Source organism: Chinchilla lanigera, unplaced genomic scaffold, assembly GCF_000276665.1.
Source record: "Chinchilla lanigera isolate Chin_1 unplaced genomic scaffold, ChiLan1.0 scaffold00018, whole genome shotgun sequence".
Lineage (NCBI taxonomy): Eukaryota > Metazoa > Chordata > Mammalia > Rodentia > Chinchillidae > Chinchilla > Chinchilla lanigera.
Window position 1 is genome coordinate 16,183,332 of NW_004955419.1, and position 7,553 is coordinate 16,190,884.

General features: G+C 40.4%; 1 protein-coding gene across 2 annotated transcripts in view; it reads left to right on the plus strand.

Annotated features, from left to right (window-relative positions):
- Nucleotides 1–6,777: 6,777 nt before the first annotated feature.
- Nucleotides 6,778–7,553, plus strand: part of Lpar1 (lysophosphatidic acid receptor 1) — a 134,594-nt gene continuing 133,818 nt past the window's right edge. The window contains exon 1 of one of the 2 annotated variants that reach the window (XM_005382726.2): nt 6,778–7,028. The gene's annotated coding sequence lies outside the window, so the exon portion shown is untranslated. Of the gene's footprint in view, nt 7,029–7,162; nt 7,258–7,553 lie in introns of those variants that run through there. The other variant, XM_013513299.1, reaches the window with a different exon arrangement.

Below are 7,553 nucleotides of genomic sequence, written 5' to 3' on the forward strand. Positions count from 1 at the left end.
AGTTCAATGAATTTGGACCATTATTCATAACCACCTCACAAAGCGAGATATGGGAAATTTCCCTAAGTGCGGAAAGTTCCCTTGTATGACTTTTAGTCCCTCTCCCTCCTTGACAACTACTGTTCTGTGTCTATCCTCATAGATTACTTTTCCCTGTTCTAGAATGTCATATAACCAAAATCAGGTAGCACGCAGTACTTTGTGTCTGTCTTCTTGTGTTCAGCATGTTTTTGAGATTCTTCCATGTTGAGTATATAAGTAGTTAGCTCGTGATATTGCTAACCAGTTTTCCATTTGTGTGTGTGGGTGTGTGTATTTACCTTTGGAATTTACTCTGCCTCTGCTTCTGGCAGAGTGTATATTAGCCTTTGAGAAATGCAGGGATTTGGCAGAGCCATTCAGTTAGATATAATCATTTCATACGCAAGCAGAGTTTGTGTAAAGATGTAATTTCTCTAACTTTTCCACTTCAGATACTTATTCCAGAGGGCAGTACATCTGAATTTTTCTTCATCTCTGATCCAGCCACAATATAGGCTAAAGAGTGTCACCAAACCCTGAGATTATGTGTGTAAATACATAATTAGTTAGGCTAAAGTAACTGATTCCCAACATTTAGGGTCACAGAAACAAGATTTCTTTTTGTTCATGAAAGTCCAAAGTGGGTCTTCATGTCAATAAAAAGGTGCTTCTTCACATGATACTTATGTATCAGGGCTATGTCTACCTATCATCTTTAAACCCTGGATTCCAGTGATGGAGTGGACTGCGCCATCCCAGTCAGTCAGAAGGGACAAAGAAGGTGAAGGAGCACACATAGAACTTTAGAGAGTCCTAGAATTGGCAGAACTCACTCATGCTTATGTTCTACTGGAGAGAACTCAAGTTACAAAGCCTCAGCTCATGGTGATGGAGACTTGGGAAATCCAGTCTCACTGGTACCCAATAAGGCAAGAATAGATACTGTTCCCAGAGTCCTTTCTTACAATATGAATACACTACATTTATCTGTAGTGCAGTATTATAAATTCAGTTAGGTTTGCAGAGGTATGAGTCTGTACTCAAAATGCTTCAGGGCCTCTTATTGCCAGCAATATTTGTACTCCTGATAGTTTGCTCTAGAAGCAATAGAGGATTATCAAGGCAAAAAGAGAAAATGACACAAAATACTCATGATGTAGGAAAACCCTCATTCCCACTGTTGTACAGGGTGACACAAAATACTGTTCATAGATCTTGGAATAATCTCTGTGTGATTTGAAGCAGACATCCTATTAGCTACTAGATCTCACAAAAATCCAACATATTACAGAGGTCATATTTTATCTGAAAGGAACAGATCATTTTATGTCATTTGTGCTTTTTATATCTTGTGTACAAAATTATTCTCTGCCCTAGAGTGATAAAGATATTCTAAATATATGAAAGTTTCATATAAAGTGAGTTTAATTTAATTCATTAACATTTTTTAAGATGGTGTGAGGTAGGGATCAGATTTACCCCTCTCTATGGAGTGCCTTTTTTCTCAGCATTATTCATTAAACAGAATATCCTTTATGCATTAGTTTGCACTGATTTATTGATCATGCATATGCTGTTCTGTTTCCTAACTTTCTGTTCTCCTTTGGCACATTATTTATCAGTCACTGTACTAATTCTATGTGTCAAGAATTCTTTTGGCCTTCTTGACCTCCTACATTCCCATATAAATTTTAGACGCACCTTGTCAACATCTATGAAGGATCTTACTGCAATTTTGAATAATTTCATCATTTATATGGACTTAGAATTATCTTATCAGAGTCTGTGAAGAATTTTATTGCAACTTTCAACAGATTGCGTTGTGTATATGGATTTTTTCACCCACAAAAATGGCATATCTCGGTTTTAAAAATGTATTTTAATAATACTAAAAATGTTCTTCATATAGATACAGTATTTTTTGATTAACTTTGGTCTACATGTAATGTAGACATGATATGATTACAAGACCTTTGAAAATTATCTTTAATGGATGGTAGTTTTTTGACATATTGATCTGGTATTTATAACACTGCTAAAGTCTATTAGATATACTTTCTTCAACTTGCTTTGGATTTTTCAAGTAAGTAGCTATATCATCCATAAATTATATTTTTCTTGTTTTCTAACCCTTAAGCCATCTAATTTTTTTTCTTGTCTTATTATATTAGCAAGGGGCTTCAATACAGTGTTGTTGAATATATATGAAAAAATAGATCTTTGTTTTGTTACTTTTAAGAGGAGAATATCTAATGAATTGACGTGAACCATAGTGCTGCTAGAGTTGGTTTTTGGTAGCAGCTCTTTATTATGTTCAGGAAATTCTTTTCTATTCCTATTTGCTAGGATAAAAAAATAAATGAGAGGTGAATTACTTTGTCTTTTCTAACATTAAACTATCTTTGTATTAATTGTATGCAATAAAGTGCTTATGATATATTTCGTTAAAACACTTTTTTTCAACTGGTTTGATAATATTGTATATAGGATTACAATTTTATTCTTTGTGAATTGGCCTATTATTTTCTTTTTTTATGCCTGTCCTTATTTTGGTAAATGGATTTTATTAGCTCAAAATTATTGGAGTACTTTTCTTCTTTTTTATATTCTTTTAAGCTCTTTGAAGAGAGGTTATCTGTCTACCATGATTTGATAAATTGTAGTCATCAAAAACTTGACCTTTTTGTGGTTGAATTTAGAAATAAGGATTAAAATGGTTGGGTATGGTGGAACACACCAGTAATACCAGGTACCTGGAAGGCTGAGGCAGGAGGATTGCTGTTTCAAAGCTAGCCTGGCAACTGCAGAATCAAATTTTTAAAGAGGGCTCAGGATGTAGTTCAGTAGTAGAGTGAAATACTCCAAAAAGGGGGAAAAGTTCAGATTATTTAATAGTTTTAAATATACACATGTTCTTTATTTTTGAACCAATATATTTTACAATTTACTTCTTATTAAAGTATTTTAAGATTTTTAATGTTCACAGTCAAAAAATTCTACTAAAACTATAATTGGAATTTCCACATTCATAGTCTTATTTATTTCTTTTCCTGTCTCACTGTCAGTTTTTACCAGAAATGTGTGTACTCTTCTATTATTTTGTAGAATTAGCATTTTGTTTTGTTGGCCTTTTCTACCATTTCTATGTATATAGGCCTAGTTTTAGCTCTAATTGCATACGTATTTTTTTGCTTTTTTCAATTGCCTTTTCTCCTCACGTTTAGATCTGAGCCTTTCACTTGCATAAAGGACACTGCAGAGAAAAGATCTGATAGCTTTTGGTCCACTTCCAACAACAGATTATTCATGCAGAGATATGTGATAAAAAGGTGAGCTCCCAGTGCCTGTTTCAGACTGGTTTCACTGCAGTCTTGTGCTTATACCAGGCACAGACCCAACTTCCGTTCCTCATTCCTGAAATCTTCTGCGCCATTTTTCCTCTGAAGAAAGCTTTTTAAAATTGAATTAGATGGCACTTTAAAATAGAAAGGAGAATGGTTTTGGCTCAGGGGAAAAACACCTGCGCAGAGCAAATGCCCCATTTTCAGAAGGAGGAAACCTATGCCCCCTGGGCATCTGGAACCCTCTCTCAAGCAGGCTGAATTCTCTCAGGGTATTGTTTTTCCAAAATATAGTCTTTACATTAATAGACTAGAGGGAAAGTTTCCAACAGATCTTTGTGCTGATAGTTTTGACTGCTCTCTGCTAGAAAATCTCAGAGGCTTTTTGCCAGAGAGAAGGAAACACAGGGAGGAAGAGGGAACTGGTAAGACTGGCAAAACCTTTTTGAACAAGTAATAAATAGTTCCAAAGGAAATGACAGCCAAATTTTCATTCCCGACTAAACACTTCTCAAATTATCATCTTTGGATTCCTAGATAACATCACTCATCTGATAAAATCTACAATACCCTTGAAGATATGGATGCAAAATCTCCACCCGAGTGTCCTTCATGAAAAATTTTATTTTGCTGAGCATATCTTTTCTCATGCTTGACAGCACTAGCTGTTTTTGGCTTTGTTGGAGTCATTTGGAGAAGCAAATCTATAGAACTGTTGCCTGGAAAAGGACAGGAGACATGACTGCTCAAGAAAAGAAGTAAGTTTGAGTAAGAGGGCTTCAGAGAGGTGAAAACTTTATGAAGGGTTATCAAAATGGGCGTGGTGGCGCATGCCGTAATCCCAGCACTCGGCAGGCTGAGGCAGGAGGATCATTGTGAGTTTGAAGATAACCTGGGCTACAAAGTGAGCTCAAGGCCAGCCTGAACTGTATAGTGAGACCCTGTCTCAAAAACACAAAAAACAGACAAACAAACGAAAAGCTATCAAGGCATTCTCCTTCATTTCCACAGAAACAGTAACATCAGTGTTAGTATTTTAAGAAGCCCATTCAAACATAGTATCTTACTTTTATAAAGACATCTTGGAACCCTATGCAATATACTGTGCTAGTATTATCACCCTATTTTACAGATGAGGAAACCAGTTCATTTGAAACATCATACTAACTTTGATGGGCTAATCTATGTGCTGAACGGGGTTCTGTCTTATATCTCATTTTCTCTCTCCTTTCATACTGGACATACAGTTTGCTTTTGATTTTAAAGTTACTGACCTAAAGCTGGCTGCAGAAGCAGCCTTATTCTACAGGCCCATGCTTGTCAGAAAGACAGGTCTGTCCAGGCAGACCTTTTAGTTTGTTCCCCACAGGGAGAAATTTTATTGTGTTTTACAGTAGACCAAATAAAGAGGAAGTAAAGTGTTTTATGCCAAATAACTTATTGTAAAGTTTTATTTAATGAAAACTTTTTTTTAATGGTGGCAATTGAACCAGGGCCTTGTACTGAGGTACCTAACTGATTCTTGAATATGCCTGTCATGTAAGGACAGACTTCACATTGGACATCAGCAAGGATCACGGAGTAAAGGTAGTTAATAGGTAGTTGAAGCAGAAGCAACTGCATTCCTCAATAAGGCGATAGATAAAAATCAGTATGTTAAAAATTCAACCTGTGTGCTGAATGCTAAGTGCTAGGTAAGAAACTAATTAGTACTATACCTTTGATTTATGATGAAAGACTAATAATGAGAATAACTTATTTAAAATATTCTTTTCATTATATATAGAAGTATTGGTCCTGAGAAATCTAACAAGTGGAGTGTGTAGGAAGAGGGGGGAAAGGAAAATTAGGTGTTAGGTGGTTTTTTTCTTAACTGAATAGGGTGATAGCTAAAAACAACAGCTTTTTTTATTATATCCTTCTTTTCTTATAAATACAAGGTATAATAAAAATACCATGCATGTTTAAATTTTAAAAAGTATTAAAGTAAAAGACACATTTATATTAATCTCCCTCAAAATACTCCTCTTTTCTTCCAACACAGGTATGTCATGGTTTCTGCCACTTTCTGAAGCAGTTCTGGAAGTCTTCTTTCATGAGTGTCTTCAGTTGTGTTGTCCTGATTGTGTTGATGTCCAGCATTGATTCATAACTTTTCATGATCATTCTGACTTCGGGGGAAGAGGCAACCACTGCATAGTGCCAAATACACCGAATAAAGTATGTGAGAACACACCCTAGTGTTTCTATGAGGTTACTTTTCCACTGGATGGTGCTCAGCAGTAGCACCATATTTTTTATCGTATCTCATTAAGACTTGAAAGAGGACTTCCAGAACTGCTCCGCAATGAGGGGATAAATTGTTTGAAGCAAAGGGGTAGACTTTGAGAGGGGTGAAGTACGGGAATTTCTAAACTTAAACCTTCACTGTATATTCTGATCACACCTCATACTATACACGTCTGCATAACTGCACGTATAAACTATACGTCCTGTGCATGAACATGTGAGCACTGTGCATATAGAACAATTTTATGTTTTTCACATTTTCAGTAGATTATTGTAAAATAAATAATAAATTGGTAGGAAAAGAGGGAAAGCAGCCGCCCAAAGTTTATTTTAAAAAGGTATTTGTTTGAAGGATTGTTTTAAAAAGTAAATATTTTGGCTCGTCAATGACCGGCAGCCAGGGCTCAGCCTTGAGTATCCTGTGAAAACCATTTGGGCTTGGTCAAGGTTCTGTGTAACCACGGCAGGAAATGGTCACGGTCTCTTCAATGTGTAACTTACTGGAGGCTCCAAAAGTTTCCATTCCCTGCAAGAGATCTTCCCCTCTCTGCCACCGCTGTTTACAGCGACGTCTCTGCTGCAAAGCCGAGCAGGGTGACCGGTATCAACGCAGCAGCCTCCCTCCTTGCCTCCCACTCCTTCTTAGGTGTGTGGTGTCAGTGCTGCCCGACTGCTGCCAGCCGTCCCAGGTGCCACAGCAGGCCATAGCGGATTAAGCTTTCACTCTCCAGCAGCTTTGTGCGTGGGCCTTGGCGGTGGAGTGAGAGGCAGAGAAATCTGAGCACTGCGGAAACCCTGCGGAGTCCGGGGTGGGAGGTGTGTGGGTGAGAAGGCGCGGCTGGAGGCCCCCACTGCCCATCGACTGAGTGTGGCTGCAGGACCCGGCGAATCCATGCAGCTGCCACTCTCCTAAGATCGATCCCCGGGCCTTAGTCCCTCTGCTCCCGCCACAGCTCCAGGTGTGCTTTCCCGCCCTTAATTACTCTCACTAAAACTGATAGTTTGCACTTACAAAGTTACACTGGGAAAGCGAAAGAGAAATTTATAATCATGGATCTGGAGGACTAGGGGAGCAGAGAGGCACACTTGCTTTGGTCTGCAGCTCCTGTCAGTCGATAAATCAGAACCAGAACACACACCTTTATAGAGAGCAACAAAGCCTACTCTCTCTTTGCAGCCTCCAATCTAGGCTGCGCTGCGAGAACTGTGCAACTTCTGGAAAGTTTGGGAACTACACCAAAGAGGCCACGCTCCCAAAGTTTTGCGGCCCCGCGAGGTTTCCTAGAGCTTTTCAAGAGGGGAAGAGAAACGCGACAAAATGAAAATGCAGCGTGTGGGGGAGCTCACCGGAATCCCACTACGCTGTCGCGCCCAGGGGTGAGAGCCGGAGGAGGGGGCGGTGGCCGTGGGGATCGGGCGGCCACGGTCCCGCGCTGGGTGTGTCTGATCCGCGGCGGGTGTGGGCGAAGAAGAGAGTTGGTAAGATAATGAATGGGAGGTTTAGATTCCTCCCCCCGCCACCACCGGCCTGGCGACCTGCAGCCGCGGCGGGAAGTTCAGCCAATGAATGGGGGAGGGGAGCGCAGAAGGCCGGGGCGCTACACAGGTAAGCGGGGAGCTGGGAGGACGTTCTGGGGTGCGGGAGAGGCACTGGTGCTACGTGGAGCAAGCAGAAAAGAAAGGCGGAGGAAGAAAGGAGGTTGGCGTCTGCGCTGCCTCTCGGCCCTCCCTCGGCGCCCCCTCCCTGGCCGCCCGTGCCAACTCGCAGAAGCCGGGGCAGAAGGGGCCAAGCGGCGGCGGAGCTTCCCGAGCTGCGGCTCCCCGGTCGCCCTGCCGATCGCTGTCCGGATTTGGGCTGTCCGGCCCCGCGGAGCCCTCTCCGGCTTCCCGGCCAAGCACGGG